Source organism: Cebus imitator, unplaced genomic scaffold, assembly GCF_001604975.1.
Source record: "Cebus imitator isolate Cc_AM_T3 unplaced genomic scaffold, Cebus_imitator-1.0 Scaffold108, whole genome shotgun sequence".
Classification (NCBI taxonomy): domain Eukaryota; kingdom Metazoa; phylum Chordata; class Mammalia; order Primates; family Cebidae; genus Cebus; species Cebus imitator.
This window is the reverse complement of record NW_016107423.1, coordinates 2,725,995-2,750,922: the sequence shown is the minus strand read 5'-3', so window position 1 is coordinate 2,750,922 and position 24,928 is coordinate 2,725,995. Positions and strand designations below refer to the sequence as shown.

General features: G+C 37.2%; 1 long non-coding RNA gene and 1 other non-coding gene across 2 annotated transcripts in view; both read right to left on the bottom strand.

Moving 5' to 3' along the window:
• The window catches only part of LOC119472608, a 247,208-nt gene that overhangs the window by 148,094 nt on the left and 74,186 nt on the right, over positions 1-24,928 (bottom strand). The gene's annotated exons all lie outside the window — the stretch shown is intronic.
• LOC119472610 lies at positions 10,700-10,803 on the bottom strand. Its single transcript, XR_005201758.1, has one exon. It is a non-coding gene; the product is annotated as a U6 spliceosomal RNA (small nuclear RNA).

Sequence of the window (24,928 nt, the reverse complement as noted above, 5' to 3'; positions counted from 1 at the left end):
GAAATGACATTCCCTCACTTCTACCTTTTCTATTTGTTAGAAATGAGACACTAGGTTCAGCCCACACTGAACTGATGGGAGAGGCATCCACTTCAGTAGACAGAGATCACTGGGAGCACTTTCAGAAGCTATCTATCACATCTTCACTGTCTTTGTTCTCTCCTGCCATCATTTTGTTTTCTTCCCAATTCCAAATTTATTGACAAAGGTCTCTGACTGACTGACCCATCTTAAGTCAGGTGCCTGTTGTTGTTCCAGTCAGCTGTAGGAAGACTCAGAATCACATTATCCCTGGTATCTGTGGTGTTAGTATTAGGGCAAGACACAAAGGACCACTGTGGATGAAGAAGACAGTCACAGAGCATGGATCAGAGTAAAACGCTCCAAAACATGACCACAATAAGCTCGTTCAAACTCTTTTACTTAATGGGAATAAAATTTCCCAGCAGATTATTTACCTTCACAAAAGACTGAATCGATGAACGTAAATTTTCTGGATAATTCAAGGCCTTGAAATCTTTAATTCTAATATACATATGTAACTAAGGTTAAAGTGTTTTTTTTTTTTTTTCTCTTAGGGCAGAGTCTTACACCATTGCCCAGGCTGGAGTGCAGTGGTACAATCTTGGCTCACTGCAAGCTCTGCCTCCTGGGTTCAAATGATTCTCCCACCTCAGCCTCACTAGTAGCTGAAATTACAGGTGCATGCCACCATGTCCAGCTAATTTTTGTATTTTTAGTAGAGATGGGTTTTCACCATGTTGGCCAGGCTGGTCTTGAACTCTGGACCTCAAGTGATTTGCCTGTCTTGGCCTCCCAAAGTGCTGGGATTACAAGCATGAGCCACTGCCCCCAGCCAAAGTGGGTTTTTCAGAATTCATTATATGTGCAATTACCTTTTTTTCTTAAAAAAAAAGTATTAAGTGTATATTATTTTAAAAATTGTAGTAAAATATGCATAACATAAAATTTACCATTTTAACCACTTTTAAGTATACAGTTTGGTGGCATTAAGTATATTCTCATTGCTGTGCCACTGTACCCACAATTCATTCCCAGGATTTCTTTTCATCTTCCAGAATTGAAACACTGTATTCACTAAACACTAACTCCCTACTTTCCTATCCCCAGACCTGGAGACCGCCATTCTACATTGTCTCTGTATATGTGACTACTCCAGGTACCTCACGTAAGTGGAGGAACCACAGCATTTGTGCTTTTGTGACTAACTTACTTCTGTTAACACCGTGTCCTCAGGGCTTGTCTCAATTGTGGTGTGTGTCAGAATGTACTTTGTTTCTATGGCTGAATAATATTCTGCTTGTTTGTATATGCCACATTTTGTCTATACATTCTTCTGTGGATGCACATGGGTTACTTTCATCTTTTGGCTGTTGTTGACAATGCTGCTATGAACATTGGTATAAAAGTACTTGTTTGAGCTCCTGCTTTTCATTCTCTTGGTTATATACTCAGAATGCTGGATCATATGATAATTCACTATTGAATTTTTTGAGGAACTGCCATACTGTATTCCAAAGTGGCTGCACTGTTTTACATACCCACTAGCAGTGCATAAGGATTCTGATATCTCTACATCCTTGCCAATGTTTATTTTCTCTGTGTGTGCATGTGATAGTAACCATCTAATCAGGTATAAAGTGGCATCTCATTGTGTTTTTGTCCATAATTGTATTAGTCCATTTTTGCACTGCTATAAAGAATACCTGAGACTGAGTAAAATCTATAAAGACAAGAGGTTTAATTGACTCATCGTTCTGCATGGCTGGAAAGGCCTCAGAAAACTTACAATCATGGTGGAAGGCAAAGGGGAAGCCAGGCACGTCTTACATAGTGGCAGGAGAGAGTGGAGGAAGTGGCACATTTTTAAAACATTGGGTCTCATGAGAACTCACTCAGTATCATGAGAACAGCTTGGGAGAACCTCCTGCATGATCCAATCACCTCCCACCAGGTTCCTCCCTTGACACATCAGGATTACAATTTGAAATGGGATTTGGGTGGGGACACAGAACCAAACAATATCACTGATTATTAGTGATATTGAACATTTTTTCATGTGCTTATTGGACATTTGTATGTCTTCTATAGATGAATTTCTATTCAAGTCCTTTGTCCATGTTTTTAACTTGGTTGCTTATTTTTTGCTGTTGAGTTTTAGGAGTCCTTTATATATTCTTTATGTTAACCCCTTATCAGATATATTGCTTGCAAATATTTTCTCTTATCCTGTGGATCACCTTTTCAGTCTGTTGATAGTGTCTTTTGATACAGTCAACAAATGTTCACTGTAATAATTTATCTATTTAAAACAAACATAAAATTTACCATTTTAACCACTTTTAAGTATACAGTTCAGTAGCATTCACACTGTTGTGCCACTGTCACCACTATTCATCCCAGGACTTCTTTAATCTTCCAGAATTGAAACTCTATGTCTATTAAACACTAACTCCCTGCTTTCTCATCCTTTAGCCCCTACACTCCCATTCTACCTTGTCACTATAATTTTAAATAGAGAAATTTTTAATTGCCTCCACTTGTGGTAAGACATCTGAGAAATAATTGCCAAAGCTATGTCATGAAGATTTCCCCCTATTTTTCTCCTAACAGTTTTATAGTTTTTGCTCAAACATTTAGGTCTTTGAGCCATTTTCCTTTGTAGGCATAATCAGAGGACCCTAGATAGTTCGTATTAAATGTGGTCACCTTTCCCTTTTGTCTTTAAGAGCACATTCTAGGCCAGGTGTGGTGGCTTACGCCTGTAATCCCAGCATTTTGGGAGGCTGAGGCAGGTGGATCATGAGGTCAGGAGATCGAGACCATCCTGGCTAACATGGTGAAGCCCATCTCTACTAAAAATACAAAAAAAAAATTAGCCGAGCTTGGCGACACGTGCCTATAGTCCTAACTACTTAGGAGGCTGAGGCAGGAGAATCGCTTGAACCCAGGAGACAGAGGTTGCAGCGAGCTGAGATCGCGCCACTACACTCCAGCCTGGGCAAGAGAGTGAGACTCCGTCTCAAAAAGAAAAAAAAAAATCATTTATATTCTAAGGTATAAAAAAGAGAAAGTGTCGTTCACACTTCTATCATCAGTAAGATATTTGAGAATTCCAAATATTTGCAAAAACTTAACATCTTTCAATTCTCCAATTATCTCCCAAGGCTTTCCAGACAGTTCTTAGGGGGCTGTTAGTTTATTTCAGAAAGTTTGAACTTTGATGTGATCTAGCAGTTACTTTAAAAGTTTTTGGAAAGGCTGATTAAGTATTGTTTTTAAGGTAGGATTCCACTAATGTTTGTGGTATTTAAGTGTGTTTAATGGATTTGGTTTACATAATAGTTTCACTATCCTGACACCCAGTGTGTATGTGAAATTTTTGGATCCTTGTCCATATCTTTTGTATTCCCTTTGCTAACTCTAGGTTTGTTTTCAGGATGTAGATATTCACATCTCCACTGTAGGTGTTCATCACACACCTAAATATCACATAGGAATTCCTCTGCCCCCTCTGTATATCCACCAGTAGGAAAAGTCAAACATTTTCTCATAAAACAAAGTACTTGCTGCACAGGTTAATCAGGGAAGCTCCTGATGAAACCTTTATATTTAAACATCCCCTCTCTAAGGACCTGGTGGCTCTGTCACTAGAAGGAATCACTAGAAATCCCATGGGTGAATGAGTGAGTAGATGAGTTATGAAACTGCTGGCTTTTACGATACAATTGAGGCACTGGAAAATCGCAGGCAAGTCCAAATCAATTCAGGTTATTTGGCTTCAAATATCTGGGAAAGTCTCCAGAATGGCTGTAGGGTCCTTCCCCTCTAGCAGTTTTGCCAGGGCTGGAGTAACAGGTGGTTCCTTGGGTCCATTTTCTAAGTGCAGCTGGGCCTGGGAAGGGGCAAGATGTGAAGGTATCTGGAGGAGCGGGGATATGCTATGTGGCAGAATCCAGTGGCTGCCTGGGCTACTGTGACTGGTCCAGTGTACCATCCTACCTCCCCTGCTCCCAAAACATGCTATTCCCCTATGTGTTAGATAGGGTAGGCTAACCTGCCATGACAAACAGGCTCAAAATATAACAGCTCAACAGAAGAGAAGCTTTAATTTTTTTGAGACAGAGTTTCAGTCTGTCACTCAGGTACGATTCCAGCATTGGCATGATTCTGGCTTACTGCAACGTCCACCTCCAAAGTTCAAGCAATTCTCCTGCCTCAGCCTACTGAGTAGCTTGAATTATGGGCATATGCCACCATGCGGGCTAATTTTTTTTTTGTTTTGTACTTTTAGTAGAGGCAGGGTTTCACCATGTTGGCCAGCTGGTCTCAAACTACTGACCTCAAGTGATCCGCCTGCCTTGGCCTCCCAAAGTGCTGGGATTACAGGCATGAGCCACCTCATCTCGACCTATTTTTCTTACAAACTTAGATATATGCCACATGAAACTATCTCCTGTGTTCCGGAATATTTTAATGAAAACGTAGAGGTCACTTAAAATGGAATCAATAGAAGCAAATACTCTTAGAAATGGGCCAAAGTTATTTCTTCATTCTGGGATATGGAATGAGGGTTTGGGCCTGGGTATGACAACTCCGGACTATGCATGGAAGAGAAAGATTCACCTAATATTCCTGTTACCATTTTCTGATTTTATATTACACTTACATATACAGGTTTATTTGTATAAGCTCCTACTATAGAAATAGAAATACTTACGCTTTTCAGCCTAAAGAGCTCATTAGGATTTCAACCTACGATATTTTCACGGACAACTCATTATTTCTCATGATTTCACACTGTTCTGTACAGCTGCATCATGACGATGTGGGGGTAGTGAAATATTAGGGTTCAGCTGGGCCATCCATTATAAATTCCTGCTTTAGCTGCTTATTAATGAAATGAACGAATAACCCCCTAACATTCCATTGTTTGAGAACATACTCAAAATTAGTCTTTAGAGAAACTGAAAATGCTGCTCTATTATGATTTTTCCTCCTAAGAGTGGTGAGCTGGTTGAACTGAGTGCAACTGTGATACACCTGGAGTCCTAGGGAATAACCAACTATGAGTTTGAATTAATAAAAAGCCTGAAATACAGGACATTGAGTAGTCCTTCTGTGGCCTACATTTAGGTTTTGACTGAGATCGTCCTGGTTCCAGAGGCAGAATGGGAAAGTTATGCTTCATATAACATGGGACATGGGACATTGGAATTAGAAGTGCTTTTTTTTTCTTTTGGCTGCTGGGCAACAATCCCCTCCATCTTCTCTCATGTCCTAGAACTGACTGGCCTGCATGATCTTGAGCAAATCTCTGAAACTCAGTTTCCTCCCAGGTAAATGAGATAATCCTGTCTATTTAACTGATATTTCTGATATTTTGAGGATTAAGAGGATTAATTAAAATAGTCCTTTTTTTTTGATACGAAGCCTTGTTCTGTTACCAGGCTGGAATTCAGTGGCATGATCTCAGCTCACTTCAGCCTCCATCTCCCATGTTCGAGAAATTCTCCTGCCTCAGCCTCCCAAGTAGCTGGGACTATAGGTGTACACCATCACACCCAGATAATTTTTGTATTTTTAGTGGAGGTGGGGTTTCATCATGTTGAACAGGATGGTCTCAATCTCTTGTCCTTGTGATCCACCCACCTTAGCCTCCCAAAGTGCTACAAGCCTTCACATTATGCCCAGAATATACCAAGCACTCAATAAAAGTTTATTAGTTAATTATAATCATTGTTTCAAACTAGGGTAAATTGGAGATGTGAACTCATAAGAAGCCACTAATAATATTATTAAATAGCATTTTCAGAAGAGATGGATTTATGCCTTCATAAATAGGTGACTGGCAGAGAAGATCTGCCCAGATCACTCACATTGTCTTGAGATAGAACCTGAAAATTCCACCACTGTAGCCATTAGTAGGCTGTAAATGGGAAGTATTGCTTGAAATGGGCCAAAAGGCCCATTTTAGGAAAAATGAGAGAAGAAAGAATATTGCCCTGACTCACTGAAAAATCTGGTCAGCATCTAGACCATGAACGTTCTGAGTGTCTTTGAAGGGAAATCTTTAGGGTGATGTGAATAGGGAGTGGAGTTTGTTGCTCAAAGTCTTAATCTTTCCTTTCCCTTAGATAGGTCACATAACTCCTGCTATTAAAAGGGTCATTTTATCTGGGGGAAGATGTACAGCCTGTAGCAACCATGTGGTAGCTGCCCTGGACCTGCCTGCTGGCAGACTGTGACTAGGCTACCTCCTTGCTGGGCAGGGCATCTCTGAAAAAAGGCAGCGGCACATCAGGAACTTATAAATATAGCTCCATCTTCCCACGACAAAGCACCTGGGAAAAGAGGTGGTGAAGAGTTCCACTGCAGCAGACTTAAACATACCTGCCCGGCAGCTCTGAATGGAACAACGGAGCTCCTAGCACAGCACTTGAGCTCCTATAAGGGACAGACCGTCTCCTCATGCAGTTCCCCAACCCTCGTATGTCCAAAGAGACAACTCATAAAGGAGAGCTCAGGCTAACATCTGGCGGGTACCCTTCTGGGATGAAGATAACTGAAGAAAAAACCGGCAGCAACACTTACTGTTCTGCAGCCCCCGCAGATGATCCCCAGGCAAGCAGGGTCTGGAGTGGACCTCCAGCAGTCCTGAAGCAGAGGGGCCTGCCTGTTAGAAGGAAAACTAAAGAACAGAAAGAAATAGCTTCAACATCAACAAAAAGGACGTCCACTCAGAGAGCTCATCCGAAAATCACCAACTAGAAAGACAAGAGGTAGATAAATCCACAAAGATGGGAAGAAACCAGTGCAAAAAGGGTGAAAACAACAAACACCAGAACGCCTCGCCTCCTCCAAGGGATCACAACTCCTCACCAGCAAGGGAACAAAGCTGGAGGGAGAATGAGTCTGTTGAATTGACAGAAACAGACTTCAGAAAGTGCTTAACAACAAACTTACCTGAGCTAAAATAACATGTTCTAACCCAATGCAAAGAAACTACGAACCATGAGAAAAGTCTTGACGAAATGCTAACGAGAATAAACAGCTTAGAGAACAATATAAATGACTTGATGGAGCTGAAAAACATAGCACGAGAACTTTGTGAAGCATACACAAGTTTCAATAGCTGAATCCACCAAGCAGAAGAAAGGATATCAGAAATTGAAGTTTAACTCAATGAAATAAAACAAGAAGGCAAGAGTAGAGAAAAAATAGTGAAAAGAAATGAACAAAGCCTCCAAAAAATATGGGATTATGTGAAAAGACCTAATCTATGTTTGATAGGTGTACCTGAATGTGATGGAGAGAATGAATCCAAGCTGGAAAACACTCTTCAGGATATTATCCAGCAGAACTTCCCCAACCTAGCAAGACAGGCTTATATTCAAGTCCAGGAAATACAGAGAACACCACAAAGATATTCCTCAAGAAGAGCAACCCCAAAGCACGTAATCAACAGTTTCACCAGGGTTGAAATGAAGGAAAAAATGCTAAGGGCAGCCAGAGAGAAAGGTCAAGTTACTCACAAAGGGTAGCCCATCAGACTCACAGCGGATCTCTAGGCAGAAAGCCTACAAGCCAGAAGTGCAGAATGAGATGAAAAGTAAAGAATATAAGGAACTTAATAAGTCTAAACATAGAATATAGCCAAATCCACTCTGGATACAGCAAAAAGTCATTTTTTAGCTTTGCCATTACCTAGCTATAGCCTTTGGAGAAATCACATACCCTTTCTGTTTCTCATTTTCCTCATATGTAAAATGGAATTCAGTGGAAACCCTCATGCCTGATACAATCAGGGCCATTAGTTCATTAGTCAATCAAAAAACCAGTTCAATTGGAAAGAAGTAATAGTATATATTATAATTGAAATCCTTTACTGAGCACATAAAATGTATTTATTACTCAATATTTTCATGTAAGACTAGGCCTTTTCTTGAAATACAGTCCACTGGTTAGAGCCCTTCCTTTATTATGTTTTCAAAACCAATATCCATGATGAATTGCCAGAGATTTCTTACTTTCCTTCTTGTTTTTAAATGGACTGAAATAAGTTTAAGCACAGAATCCTCCTAGGCCTTATTCCCACTTCCATTATCCCCACACCTGTTCTTTTATACTTGTCTAGATGATGAGTAATTTGACTGCAGTTTGTTTTTTAATTTTAATGACATGCCTTTAAAATGAGTTCTTTCAGATTATTCAATTTAGTTTTTATAGAAACATCTTTATTTTTCACTCTATTTCATTGATGCATTCATTACTACTCTATTAAATTATCTAATTATAATTGCAACTGGTTTGTGAGCAAATGCAACTGGTGTTTGGTAAGCAAAGACCTCAAATGGAGAGAGCAAAACTGGTGAACATTCAGGTAAACAGCCTCCCTGCTGGCTGTGAACATCCAAACACATACAAAGAGAATGAAGAACATCAGTTATTTTAGTAAGTCTATTCATGTGAAGATATGTTAAGAATCCTCCTTAGGAACCTCATAAAATTGTCATGAGAATTGAAGGAAAAGGAAAAGTTGGAGGTTTGTCAAATGGCTCATTCTTCCTAGAAGTTGCTTTGTTCCTTTTTTTAAAATTTTCTTTCTTCTTTTTTTTTGAGACAAGGTTGGGTTTGGCTCTGTCACCCAGGCTGGAGTGGTGCAGTGGTGAGATCACTACAACGTCTGCTTCCTGGATTTAAGCTGCTTTCCCACCTCAGCCTTCCAAATAGGTGGGACTATAGGCACGTGCTATTGTGCCCAATTAATTTTTGTAGAAATGGGGTTTTGCCATGTTGGCCTGGCTGGTTTTGAACTTCTGACCTCAAGTGATTCGCCCCAGCTTCCCAAAATACTGAGATTACAGGTATGAGCCACTACACCCAGCCAGAAGTTACTTTCTTTCTTTGCCTTCAGAAGCCTCCCATGCTAGCAGAGTGCCTCGCAGAATGATGACCCCTGTCCAAAAATGTCATCTTGATAATTAACACTCAAGGCTGTAATTTACGTGTTCAATTCCTTTGTGGATCCTACCTTATTGCTTTAAGACTGATCTTTCCCATGTCAATCTCCCTCACAGGTCTGGACAGTCAGTCTTTTCTTCCCATGCTTCCAGGGCCACTTTGTTCAAGCTTGACGCCCATGAGTTTGGCAATTCACAGCTTTCTGTGCAGGATTAACTGGGGGAGCACTAATATCAGGCTTCCAGAGAAAATTGCTGGGTAGTTTGCTTTTTTGAAGCCAGTGGCATCTGGAGCTCTGGATGATTTCATTCAGGCCTATGGAGATATTTATATCTGATTTTGATGTTCTATGATATTATACAGAATTTTTAAAAAGTCAAATAGGATAAGTGTCCATTCATGTGTTGGGTGCACAAAGAGAACATTGGGGGAGAAGTCATGCTCTGCATTTATAATTTACTTTGATTTAAAAAGCACCTCATACTGGTACAACAAAAGAAAAAAAATGTGAGGTAGGCAAGTGTGTCTTTTTTTCTGGTGAGTCTAATTTTATTTTTTTTTTTGGCTCAGCAGAATAGGAACCACACACAATCCTGAATGCTCCCTTCCATTCTTCTAGGGAAACTCGTCTCTGATACATTTATCAGAGGGAAGAAATATTGAGAGCCCCACGCAGTTGCCCACCACATGTCTAGATGCTTAGAGAAAGGGTAAAATTTTGTTCCACCAGCCAAGTGAATTGTATTGGAGAACTTGGTGTTATTAGACTTATTTTTTTCAGTACCTGTTTTTTTTTTTCTTATTTTATCACCATCCCTTTCCTGTTATATATTTGAGGGCTACTGCTTCTCTGGTTCTTTGTGCAAGCGGTCTGGCTGTGCCACAAAGGGCCTAATACTCTGTGTAAGGCCCTTCCTTTTGCCTACCAAAGCCATAGGGAAATTCATTCCACATAGCAAAGGAGCAGCCAATGCCTGTTCTTCCTCTTCTAAGCTGTCGAAGGGAACTGGAAACAAGCTCAGAGGAGGTCATCATCTCTTCTGGAGTGAGAAATAAATTCTTCCATCCAGAGTTTCTTGGGATGTGCTTGAGCATGAATGAAGAATAGAGGAGTTTCTCACAAACCTGTGGCCTGCATGTGTGTCCGCAGAAGAATGTGGTATGTCTCCACTCTGGGCAGAAATAAGCCCTTAATGCAGGAGACTTCAGAGATTTTTATGGAAAAAACAAGAAGATATCTGAGAGAGGAAAGGGAACAACAGGGAACAGGCCTTCCAGGCCCCAAATGCAAACTTCATTTCTGACATCATTTGCATGCATTTGGCTGGGGTGTCAAACTATGGAACCCGGAAGGCTGAGGCCACACATTGAATTCCCCATTCTATCCATAGATCTGACTGTGAGCTCACAGAATGAAGCTATTAGTCACAGGATGAAACTCTTGGAGTAACACACACCACTACATATGATCTATATTTAAAACATATAAACAAAACACCTGATAGTTTTGAAAAGAGTGTGGCTTCTGAGTAAGAAAACATAATCTTCTGAGTTATCCTTAACTTCATGAGAACTCATCATGTTTGACCCAAGTTTATCTCTTTTTTTGATGAAATGACATAGCTCCTGGGAACTATGTCATCTTAACTCAAAGAGAACACTTTCTTTTTCCTATATGTTCATGACAGTTTACATAAATCAAGGACTAGTACACAAAAATGTGGAATGCTTCACAAATTTGCGTGTCATCCCCGCGTAGGGGCCACGCTAATCTCCTCTGTATTGTTCCAGCTTTAGTATATGTGCTGCGAAAACCAAGCCGTTATCAAGGATTGCCTAGAAAGAAATAGAATTTTTATGGATCTGGAAAATAACTATTATGGTCTCTGCTTTATGTGGCATGACTGTCTTCTCTCCAGACTTTTCGCAAAAAAGGCCACCTTTTATTTCAAAGCACTTCAGGAACTTATAGATATGTATCATTCTCTGAAGTCCATGGAAAAAAAGCCATACAAGAACAAATCTGATGACCTCAGAATGGTCTGGGTTCAAAATTGATTAACTGCTTATGTCAGTAAGCTCACCTTTATTCTCTTTTACCATTAGTTGATAAACAGATTTTATAATTGTAATAATGGCACAGTTCTATACTGCATACCTATTTACTATGTTGAATTAGAAATTTGAAGTGTAGGATTATGATGTTTAGAAGCTGCCAGGTAACCACGATTCTAACTTCCTTGAGAAGAACTGGCAGAAGGGAACTTTGCACTGCAGATTTCCCAGCATGAACTCTGAGTTACACAAAAAATTTCCATTCCCATTTGTAACAAAACATATAGCCAATGTGAGACATGTCTAATTTTGGATGACCTAAAATTGCTGGATGGTTAATACTTCTGTGCTCAACCTGCTATCCTAAAACAGGGGTTCTTTCATTTCAAAAGGTTATTTTTAAATTAGTCTTTGGAACCGTGAGATTTGCAGTTTTTGAGTTTATAGTTTTTAAGTGACTGATTATGTTTATTTTATATACTTTTCCTGAAATAAGATCTAACTAGGGGACAGCTGGGACCTGGTCATAATCTCATTTTCTAACAGCAACAGGAAGGGTTGACTATATAAATATTTTTCTTGTTTAATAACATGTTGAAACTTTAAACCTCTTCGGTGTCTTTATTATTATGTTTGTTATAATAAACTTTAAATTTGGAGTTAACAGATGTCCTATAATCACGGTTTAAACTATTGCCCTGGCACCCTGTTTAGCATTCATTATGAATTTATTATTTTTGAATAAAGTATTATAATTTATAGTTATATGAAAATAAAGCTGGATGGATTAGATAGACCCTCACTTTGTCTTTCCAACTGGTATCATCTTTCAGTGTGTAAATTGTATGTACAGCAAACAGAATTTTCACTTTAACCTGTGACCAAATGGGAAATAAGATCCATGATGCCCGGTAGTTTCCCACGCATGCCAGACGCACTCGGCTAATTCCTCCATTTTATAGACAGCAAGCAGGGCTCTTATCAATAAAATGCTCGGATGGTGGTGGAGCAGCAACTTGTGTTGTGGTCTGTGGTCTGAAGCCAGCAGATTATGAGTTGGTAGAGTTAGTTAAAATAGGCTAGAAACAAGGAAAATTATAATTAAGATGTCCATGAAATATGCCTGGGAAATAGAGGTTGAGAAGCTCTGTAGTCAAGTGTTATCAGCAACCATCTGGAAACGCTTAGTGGTTTTGTCAATAATTTTAAGGTAGAATCCTATTATTGCTTCTTATTGTTTGGTAATGATTTTTCACTAGTAAGCCTCTTTGACAACAAAGAGCTAAAAATATTGAAGGTACACATTTAGTTAAAATTAAGGACTGATTTTCTATTTCCCAAAAAAGTTGATAATAAATGTGTGACTTGCACAGCCTAGTTATGAAATCTTTACCATCCATTATGGGTGCTGCCATGTTGTCACTAATCACATAAAAACTAGAAGATACAAAGTTGCTAAATAAGCAATAATATATACTTCAAATATTGCCAACTATTAAAAAATGCCCATGGATGCAATTTAACAGGAGCAGAAGCAGGAAGTGTGTTACATTTTCATTACATGACTTTTCATTTAGAACAAATGATTGTGCCTCTAAATTTATTCTGCACATTTTAGATTCTGTGGTTTCCTGCAAATGTTTGAAAAGTGAAAGACAGCTGTTAGTAAGTTGGTCCTATCATTGAAAGAACAACTTGGCAAACAATTGAAGAATGCCAGGTTTTTTTTGTTTGTTTGTTTTTTGTTTTTGAGACAGAGTCTTGCTCTATTGCCAGGTGCCAGGCTGGCGTACAGTGGCACAATCTCGGCTCACCGCAACCTCCGCCTCCTGGGTTCAAGCAACTCTCCTGCCTCAGCCTCCCAAGTAGCTGGGACTACAGGCGCACGCCACCACACCCAGCTAATTTTTGTATTTTTAGTAGAGACGGGGTTTCACCATGTTGGCCAGGATGGTCTCGATCTCCTGACCTGGAGGCCTTGGCCTCCCAAAGTGCTGGGATTACAGGCTTGAGCCACTGTGCCCGGCCAGAATGCCAATTTTTAAAATCAGTGTTATTGGGGTGATTCTAATGGAAAATCAGTCAAATTACTTCCAATAATAGCTTAATATTTTCAACCAATTTATGAAATCAAAATAAAGCTTTGAGTGCTTTTTCAGAGACAATATACCTGCCATTACTGTAAATTTTATTGTAAACTTACTTTACTTATTTGTTTATTTTTTATTTACTTTGAAACAGGGCCTCACTCTGTCACCCAAGCTGGAGAACAGTGATAATTATAACTCACTGTAGCCTAGAACTCTTGGGCAAAAGTCATTCTCCTGCCTTAGCTTTCCAAATAGCTGGGACTACAGGTGCATGCTGACACACCCAGCTACTTCTTAAATGTTTTTTGTAGAGATAAGGTCTGTGTGGCCCAGGCTGGTCTCAAACACCTGGGCTCAAGTGATCCTCCTGCTTTGGCCTTCCAAAGTGTTGGGGTCATAGGAGTGAGGCTACCACTTCTGTTTTTATTTTTATTATTATTTTAAAATTTACTTTAAAAATTCAATGTTAAGATAAAATTATTTTAACATAAATTTTGGTGGAGCATGGTAAAAAATTTCTGCATCAAGTTCTATCAAGCTGAATCATATTTGAAACTGGTTGTAATGCACACAAAACTCATAGATATCAGTCTGAACATCTTTGATTCTCTAGTGATTGAAGTAGAAATCAAGAGTTGTTGAGGTTTACAAATATGTCTTAACATAAGCTGAGTAAATGAATTATCTCATATTTGTGAAGAAGCTAATGTTGAATTTTAAAAGACAAATACTTCATCAAGACAGTACATGTTCGTGTACACGTGTCCTTATAGTAGAACGATTTGTAATCCTTTGGATATATACCCAGTAATGGGATTGCTGGGTCGAATGTTCATTGCAGCACTGTTTACAATAGCAAGGACCTGGAACCAACCCAAATGCCCATCGACGATAGACTGGATAGGGAAAATGTGGCACATATACACCATGGAATATTATGCAGCCATCAAAAACGATGAGTTTGGGTCCTTTGTAGGGACATGGATGAACCTGGAAACCATCATTCTCAGCAAACTGACAGAGGAGCAGAAGATCAAACACCGCATGTTCTCACTCATAGGCGGGTGTTGAACGATGAGAGCACATGGACAAAGGGAGGGGAGCACTACACACTGGGGTCAGTTGGGGGGACATAGGGGAGGGACGGTGGGGGGTGGGGAGCTGGGGGGGGATAGCAGGGGGAGAAAGCCACATGTAGGTGATGGGGAGGAAGGCAGCAAATCACACTGCCATGTGTGTTCCTATGCAACAATTTTGCATGTTCTTCACATGTACCCCCAAACCTAAAATACAATAAAATAAATAAATGGGGGGAAAAAAAAAAGAGTACAAGGGATATTTCTGTACTATGTTGTAAAACAATGCGTGAATCCACAATGATCTGAGAATACAATGTTTAATCCACAATAAAATTTGAAGAGGTGAAAAAAAAAAAAAAAAAAAAAAAAAAAATTAAAAAAAAAAAAAAAAAAAAAAAAAAAAATTAAAAAGGTGAAAAAAAAAAAAAAAAAAAAAAGACAGTACATGTTTTCTTTATGGCCCATCATCAGTTTGATTTTAGAAATGCTGGCTTAAAGAGCTACTTTGTAAAATTCTTACAATCTTAGTGTTCCACAAAAAAGTAAACTTTTTTTTTTTTTCTTTTTTGGTAAACAAGTTCACTAAATTTTGGTTGTCTTTTGTTTAAAATTACTTGGAAATCTTTAATTAAATTATTCACTTATTAACTAATACAAAACTTTGTCTTTCAAAGCTTTTAAGTCAGTCACAGTTGTTAAAAATAGATCACAAATGAGAGGACACTAAAATTTATTCCTATAGGAGCAGGGAAAGAGTGGCACAAATTAAACATTGAGGGAATGAAAGGTTAAAGATTTAATTTTCAAAACCAACAATGGCTATTTGAGTTTATTGACTTCTGGGAAGAATTTTTGTCACTATCTCTATTGTTAATGGAATGAATTTCTATCATTGACCACAACAGAATTAAACTAGGATGTCTGTAATTTTTCAGAATTACTGTCTGATGAAACATTCAACACAATCAAGTTTTATCTTCTAAAATATTTGCCAAAAAGCTATTTAAATGGAGGAAAAGGAATGTGTAAAAATGATTACTAAATAATTAATTTTAAATAGTATTTAAAACAGAGAAAATCTAATTCAGAAATGGAGGTTTTATGTCTATCATCCTTCTCAATTCTTTCTTTCTCTCTGGAAGGTTTTTGAATTTTCTTTTTGTCTTCGATATTCTTAAACTTCACCATAATGTGTTTGGATGTTGTTTCTTCATATTGGAACCATATAAGCCCTTTCAACCTGAGGCGTTTCATCTTTTAATTCTAGAAATGTATTTTCATTATTTCTTCAAATATTTCCTCCTCTTTGTTTTTATTTCCCTTTCCTCTAAAGACTTCTATCTTCTGGATGTTGGCTTTCTGTTTCTGTCTTCTCTATATGTTAGCCTTTCTTTCATATTTTGTATCAGCTTATTCTTTTCTGGTGATTTCTGAGATTGTGTGGTCTTTCCAAATAATAAATTCTTATTTTCACAGGATTTATATGACTACTTAACCCATCTATTGTATTCTTTATGTCAGCTATTATTTGGTTCACATTTAATGTTTTCTCTTAATCTTTATTTTATGTGGTTATAAAAATGAACAATATGTAGTATTTTTCTAAAAGATTGTTAGATATTGTGATATGAAAAGAAATGTATATTTGGTCTCTGCCCTGGTTTCTGGCACAGAGCTTCTAAAACCTTTGTAATTTTCTGAGCGATAAGGATACTAAGTGCTTTTTTCTCCCTTATGTTTGGTGTTTGACAATGGTTCCTAACACAGATGCTAATCCTTTTGAATTTCCTGGGTGATAGGAATGTCTTTTTATGAATGTGGCAACTCTTGGTGGGCTCCTGGATGGGGACTGATCACGAGAAAGAAGCCATGATGAGAAGCTTAGAACCTTTAGTCCCCTCTCCTGGTCCTGCAGGAAGGGAAGAGGGACTGAGAATTTAGTTAATAATTGCTCAGGCCTATATGATGAAGCCTTCCTAAAAATCCCTGAACTACAGGGTTCAGAGAGTTTCCAGGTTGGTGAACGTGTGGAGGATATGGGAAAGCGGTGCACCCTAAGAGGGCATGAAAGCTATGGAACTTTCCACGTATCTTGCCCTGTGCATCTCTTCCATCTGGCTGTTCATTTGTGTCCTTTTATAATAAACAGGTAAATGTAAGTAAAGTGTTTCCCTGAGTTATGTGAGACATTTTAGCAAATAATTGAACCCAAGAAGAGGGTTGATTTATAGCTGGTGGGTCAGAAGAATAGGTAGGACATCCTCGGATCTGCAATTGACATCTGAAGTTGGGAGCAGTCTTGTGGGACCGAGGCCTTAACCTGTGGAGCTTGCACTAATTCTATTTAGTGTCAGGATTGAATTGAATTGTAGGATGCTCTGCTGGTACTGGAGAATTGGTTAGCGTGGGGGAAAAAAAGAAAACCCACACATGTGGTCACAGCAGTGCTCTGTGTTTTCCACAGAATACCATTCCGCTATAAAAAGGCACAAAATAATGTCTTTTGCAGCAACTTGAATGGAGCTGGAGGCCATTACTCTAAGTGAAGTAACTCAGGAATGTAAAACCAAACATCAGATACTGTATATGTTCTCACTTACAAGTGCTGTGTGTTGGGGGCTAAGCTATGAGGATGCAAAGGCATAAGAATAACATAATGGACTTTGGGGACTCAGGGTCGGGTGGATGGTTAGGAGGGAGTGAAGGATAAAAGACTACTTATTGGGTGCAGTGTATGATCCTTGGCTGATGGGTTCACTAAAATCTCAGAAATCACCAGTAAAGAACTTACCCATATACCCCAAAAACTATTGAAATAAAAAAAGAAGTGTTCTGTGTTGAGAGAATAGTATATGAAAACAGTTCCCCCCCGCCATTTACAGATTGTATGCATGTAGTTAGTTTTCAGGAAATACATGTAGATCTAATTTAATACTTTAATTACTCCTTTTAAATTCATATTGTGTTATCGATCTTTGCCCCCTATTATGTAATTTAGGCTTGAAGAGAATAATTCTTTTGCTGTGGATAGTGGGTTGAGAGTTATGTGTCCTGAAAAGATACCTACAAGTCCTTGTGCCTGGCACCAGTGAATGTGACCTGGTTTGGAAATAGCGTCTTTGCAGATATAATCAAGTTAGGGTCATGCTGGATTCGTGTGGCTCCTAAGTTTGAAAGCTGGTGTTTCTCTAGGAGAAAGAAGGAGGTTATTTGCATACAAAGAAAGAAGGCCATGTGAAGACTAAGTCAGAGATTGGAGTGACGCATTTAAAAGCCAAGCAATGTCAGCAATTTCCAGTAACTACCCACAAGAAGCAAGAAAGAATTCCTCCATAGAGCCCTCAGTGGAAGCATGGCTTGGCATGACCTTGAGTTTCCAGAACCCAGAAACAATACGTTTTTTTTTTTAAGCCGCTTAATTTGATTTGTTATGGCAGCCTTAGGAAACACCATGGAAGGAGTTTTTAATAGTCAAAAGCCCTTCCAAGCCATACACAGACTGGCTTGGAAGGGCTTGAGTTTCAGCAAGTTTGCATATAACAGAACTCCCTCAGGTTCTGTTCATCTTTTATTTCTCTGTGGAGAGAAACTTCATTACTTACTTAAATCTTATCAAAATACAGGCTTTGGTTTTTTATTAAAGTTCCTTTCATACCTCCAGTTTTTTTCTAGTTATTTTTTTGTTTTGTTTTTAGTGTTCTCTTGTCTTTCATCATTTTTCTGATACTTTATCTAAAGGAAACGGTAGAAAATTATAAGGACTGTGTCAGAACATAGGCAGAGGGAAAAATCGGCCTCTGAGTGTCTGATTAATCTGCATAGTGCCTGAGACAGACAGAGTGATAAAAAAAGAGAAAAACAAATGAAAAAAAACACTCATTGTATTGAATTTCAAGTTAGCAGGGTGTCTGTATACTCACAAAAGTATAAAACTACATGCAAACTACATGATATTGTCTTTTTGTAATTACCAGGACATGATTTTCCTTTTCAACTTAAGTCTGTAATTGAATTTGTGTTCTTCAAAACACATACCACCTAGCCCCTTAGCAGTCCACAGATAGGATTAGATACAAGTTTGTTTTTCCTGCAGTGTGTAGTTAGTCACACAATCATCATCATTAATAATGGTACTTTCAGCATTACTTTGATAATTTTATAATTTGTTAACATTTTTACACATATATTATTAACCCTGTGGATTATTTATCATATTTGATTTAACTTACCTCTCATCTAGGTATAGAAACCAAGACCCAAAAGTATTTAGAAACTTAAATCTAATTCACAGAGTCCACATTCAAGAACCTGTACAACACTGTACTTCAACAAAATGTTGAGAACTGTAAGAGATACCAAGAGAGTCATATGTGTCTTTTTGCCACATTTCTGGTATATATCATGTACTATTGTTAATGTAGAAAAGATTTTATTTTTCATGCCCCAAAAGTCTGTCCTATTTGTTTTGCATTATATAAAAAAGTGTACTACTGCCAGTAGACTAATCAGGAGAACTCTAATTGGATGATGAGGTGTAGCACTTTTTGCAGAAAATAAGAAATAATCTGCTCAAGTTTTTCTGGCAGGGTAGCCAAAATGAGACAATCACTTTGGCAGTGATGGACAAAAAAAACCAAAAGGAAACTTAAAAGAGACTTTAAAAAGGTCTTATTTTTAGTGACATTATTGATAATGTAGATAAGTTGCATTTGTAACTTTAAAGAAATTGAAGAGATAGAAAACTATAGTGGAAGAAATGTTGGGTCAGTTCTTGTTTTGAAAAATGCTTCCAAGAAATATGCTCACATCATTAACACATTGAAAATCATCATTTGTTGTACACCAATTGTTTGTACTATATTAGCTTATGACATGAATTTGAAATATTTTAATACACCTTGAAAGTTATTGAATCAATAAATTGGTTTTCCATTTGAATTTTGTATAGATTAAAAGTATTTTCATGCTTTTAATTTTTAAAATTTCATATTCCAAATTTTCTTATGCTAAAACAGCACCTACATCCTTGCTATTGATTGCCTTCTTTCTTAGTGATGACCAGACCAGTAAAAAGGAAAAATAATAAAAATGTTATCAATACAACACGAACTGATGCAGTGAAAATGCACATGATAAGATGAGCTGTGTGAGAGGAGTATCAAACAAGTTTATTTTTTGTGGCTCCAGCCTACCTTGCATTCCAGTAGCCCAGAACTTGCCCACTGGACTATTTGTATTTTGCCCATTATCTACAATTTTTCATAAATCTAAATTTTTACTACATTCTTTATGTAATAACTTCCAGTGAAACTGAATTTGCTAAGGCCTACTATGAATTTTCCTGAAGATATATATATTTGGAGCTGTGAAAGTTTAACTGAACCTTTCCTTTTATGGCATATGGCCATCATATACCTGTATAATGCTGAGATGTTAGCCAGAATTGCCATCTTGAAGTATTTTCTAGGATTATGCCATAGTGAAAGGGAAGAAGAAGCTCATAGGTATGAGATTTTTCTATATTACACTGATGACTGCCTTCAAGGAAAAGTCCAAACTCATCCTATTCAGGATTCTGAGAAGATCAGTGTTACAATTATATTATAACATCAAACGCACTAACTTGTTACTTACAAGAAGTTTGAAAAAGAGAAAAATGCATCAAAAATTTTTTGTGAAAAATTATTGCACATGTCGTTGATAAATGCAACCAAACTATAAACAAAGTATTTCTCTTTAATCGGTATAATTTGCCAGAGAAGTGGCATTACCCTGATTTAAAAAATTAAATTTCTTTTCAACTTAACTACTTTTGTTTAGTTGCAAGTTTAGTGTCCTGATTCCTTTTATTTGTTTACATTGTACTGAAAACTAAGAAAATGAACCCATACTTTTCATAGGCACTGCTACTTGAATTCCTTGCAAATCACTGAGGAAAATGCATCTTAAACCATTCTCTCTCATCACTTCTTCATGGTTAAATGTACAATCATTGTAAACTGGTAATAAAAATCTTTTGGGGTTTGATTTAGTAAATGTAGAGGATTCTTATTCATGAAATAATGTCTTTCTGAAACTGTTAAACAAATAATATGTCATCACATAAAAAATGCTAGGAATATTTGTTTAATAAATAACATTTATAAGTAGATTTTCAAAGAGTATTTTAAGAATAATTTCTTTGTAAATTTAACCTTATTTTTGCTGATACAGAATTTTATGATTGGATTTGCATAATAAATATTTTATTATGTAAATTTATATTATAGACCATGATTCTGTCTACTTCTACCTGAAAAAAAAAAGTGCTCTATAGATTTTATTTATTTTTCTCAATCCTGCTGTCCAAACCATCTTGAAATTTCTTCAGTCCCAGACTTGCATGAGCCCTGGAGAAAAGGTCTGGATTTTGGGTTGCTGTGTCACACACAGTCCACTTGCAGGATGACAGAGGAAGAATGAGTCATGATCTCTGCAAGTGCCCATCAAAAACTGCCTGACAGGTCTGGAAAGCATTCACCCTAGGACCTTTCATGTCCTTATTAAAATTGGATGCAGAGAAAATGAGTCATAGTGAAGAAGAGGCTTTATAAAAAGCTTTTCTTGCCTTGGTATCAGACATAACATTTTATTTCAAGGAAGAGGAATATAATAACATAGTGGTTAAGAGCATGGGCTTTAGGATCACATAGCTCAAAGTGCAGATGTGACACAGCCATTTAACTTTGGGATATTTGCTTAACCTTTCTTTAGCCTTCATTTCCTTATCTGTAGTAGAGCTCTGAAATAATATCAACCTCCTAGGGTTGTTCTGAAAATTAATGAGATAATGCACAAAACAACTTAAAATATCTGGTACCATATAGTAAGAACTGAATAAAGAATGTTGGTTTATTGTTGCTCTGATATCATTATCATTCGTATACAGAGGAAAATACAGGAGAAATAGAATCCCTCACATTCTATAATTAGAAACATATCACTGACAAGAAGTGCAATTCAATATTTATTATGAATTATAGTACTAAAATTAAGGTACTATCTAGGCACTTTTCTCCCAGTAAAGCTCCTTGATACTCAAATATATGCTACTAATATAATTCATATTGTAGAGTAAAAGCAACAATTTTTATTGGGGTAATAAAAATACCACTATTCTGGAGGCTGACTGACTTGACTGAAATACACAGTTTGCAAATTTTCACATCAGCTCAAAGTGGTATTTCTCAGAGTAAGCAATGTTCAGATGCATGGAAGTGGTTATTGGCTTCTGAGCAGTGAATGTCTTGAGCATCTTATTTCCTTAGGTTTCCATATGGTGAGGTATCTCTAAGGAGACACCTTTATCACTTATGTAGTCTTTCACTGACCTAAATTTTGTCTTTAAATGACATATTTTAGATAACAGAGGCAGCTCCTCCTTTTGTTTTTGTTTCTTACTGCATTTTAGATAATGTTGAGGAAAATAGTGAGATATCTGTGAACATTTTTTAAATATAATGTCTAATCACTCAATATCCGTTTTCTATTATGATTTGAGCATCTCTGCTAGAGGTCATTTTGGCTAATAATTTTATGTTCTAAGGTTCATCATCTCTGCTCTCAGAATGTGATGAAAATGACTAGGAAAGAATGTAAAATTTTTTTGAGTAATAGAGGATTTAGGATAAAGTATCTCTATTAAATTTTGACTGTTAAAAATATGGCTCAGGCAAAAATAGACCTGTTCTTTCTGTTCAGCAGTTCCAATTTCATTTTTAAAAAACTAAGAAAGGCTATTGGAAAGTACCATACATAGTTTTACATTTTTGCATAATATGCACTATCTCAATGCATTACTATTAGGCAATTTCTTAGAAAAGCTATCTGGCCTTGTCTAATATTCATTGATGAAATTAATTTAATATAAAAGTCCTGAATTTTAAAGTCCTTTCCAGAATTATTTTTGCAGAAATCATCTTCAGGACTTCTGTTGTTACATCTATCACAAGATCATATGATATAGTTCAGAGTAAAAAGCATTAGCCTTTGAGATTGAGCTGCTTGGTCAATGAGAAGGTCTTATGTATTTGGAAATCTGGCTGAAAACTTAATGCAGAATTTGAACTGTTTCTGATGAGTTTCACCTGGCCCTTTTGGCTGACAATTCATCATGTCTACTACCTACATCATTCAAATTTCTTTTGAAGGAGGACATTGATAAATGTTTTTATAACTTAATATCTTTGTCATAGCAGTGGTAGCCAAAAATCATTGACCTGGTGAATGGAAATAAATGACTTTAGTAATATGTTCATATCTGATAAAGGCTTCAACATTGGGCCATTGGCATTGAATAGTCTAATAATGACAGTGCCTACAGAAATATGTATGTGTATGTGTGTATATATGTACATATATGTACATGTGTGTTTTATACATAACATATATAGACATATATATCTGAATTTCTATTGCTTTTTAAACTTTAATACCCTTCACATAATTATTTTGGCCTATATATCTGTCTCCTGGATTAGCAGTCTTCAAATTTGACTTTGATTACGCATTTCATCAACAAATATTTTAAAACAAATGTCCTTTCTCTTTGCATTTATTTTACAAATGATTTGTATGACACTAAGATGTGTATTATAAAACAGAGGAAGATCAATTACAAAGGATATTTCACTTTTCCTATTAACACTGTAGAAAAGCTTATACATTTTTTTCTATGTGATTCAAAATTTTGAAAATTTTTATTTTATATTTTGTAACAAATTATTTCAAAGCTCTGGTCTCGGCTCCTTTTATTTTGTTGCTTGGCTTTAATGGCTATTGCAATGGATGTAGCTGATGGTCTGCATTTATTCTCCTTTCCTTCAAATCTTATATAGGTACTTCGAGTCAGCACAAATATGTTTAATTAACAAACAAAACCTTAGCCTCAAGGAAATTTGGGAAATTAAATTTTCAGTTTATTAGGTTTTGCAGTGCAATAAAATATGGTTGAGATGAAACTATAATGATGAAATAGGTTTGTTGACACTGAGCCCACTGTGCAACAGTCACAGATCAAAACTCCATCTTTTTATGTTTTCTGCTGGTTTCAATGATGTTGACACTAAATGGTGTTAGAATATTAGAAATTCCTTACATTATGTAGAGGAGGAATCCAAAGACATAAGGAGGTAAGACTTTTTTTTTTTTTTTTTTTTGACGGGGTCTTACCCCGTTGCCCAGCTGAAGTGCAGTGGTATGATCTTGGCTCACTGCAACCTCCGCCTCCCAGGTTCAAATGATACTCCTACCTCAGCTTCCCAAGTAGCTGGGATTACAGGTGCCCATCACCACACCCAGCTAATTTTTGTATTCTTAGTAGAGACAGGGTTTCACCATGTTGGCCAGCCCGATCTCAAACTCCTGACCTCGTGATCCACCCACCTTGGCCTCCCAAATGCTGGGATTACAGGCATGAGACACCGCCCCTGGCTGGAGATAAGACTTTTTAATTGATTTTTGCTGCGAGACTCTTTTATCTTCACCTTTACCATGTAACCAGAATAGGGCCCACGGATGCTCCCTTAACCAAAGGCTGGAAAATATATTGGCTATGTAAGTATGCATTTTTTTGAAAAGTGCTTAAGAAGAAATGTTATCTTTAGTAGGCCTATGATGAAGACTTTGAAAAATTCTGGTTTTGGAACAAGCTCCCCAGTTTAGGGTATGATGAAATCTCCAGTGTCAGTAATTAACCACCAGAAAAAAGTGATCTTTTGCTGAAAAAAATAATAGGCTAGAGTTATAATCACAAGTGTGACCCACAGGAATCTTTGTTAGTGCTTAATTGAGCATGAGATTCCCTTGGACTCTAGCAAATGCACACTTGTAAACTCTTGCTTAAGCTATACAGCCCCAAACAAACAAGCACATCTAGATCTAGAAATGAAGCTACGGGTTGAGTCACTTGATTGAGAGTCATTGTCACTCCTTCAATTCCAAAACATGAACCAGTTCATAAATCCTTGCAGAAAAACACTAAGACATTGAAACAAGTACATACGCATTGTACAAGTTTTCTTCTTTGCTTTCTCAGAGACATCTGCAACCATTTATTAGAACAATTGGGGAAAAAATACCAAGTAAATGTAGGAATTATTGACCACTGGTATTGAACTATATAAATCTCTGAGGACATAAAACATAACCGTGGGGGCTTTTAGAGATCAAGGGTTAAGTGGAGTTGGGGCCCAAGTCTGTCTGACAGTGGGTCCCAGTGTCTTCAAATATACCCAGAAATGTCCAGCCAAGCCCTTCCCACTTGACTCGCAGAAACTATGAGAGGTAATAAAATGATTATTGTTCTTTTAAGCCACTAAAATTTAGAGTGATTTGTCACACAAGACAATCCAAACACCTGGTGAGATACTTGCCTGTCAAAGGTGGAATACAAACACAATGAAAATGATTATGCCTGGTTCTGAAAGCCTGGCTATAACAGGCAAACTTGGCTGCTGGCAGATTTCCTACAATAACTCTTCTGACAAAAGAAGTAAAGACTATTACGGTAGGAAGAGTCAAACATACAAGCTTGGAATTACACTTCTAACTAGAAAAGTTAAATTTAAGCAACACTGAACCCAAGGTAAATTTTAGCCAACATCCAAAAATATAAATGCATCAGAAATATAGATTTTCTTCCCGTCTAGGAGAATAATAGGAAACTATTGTAAACCAATC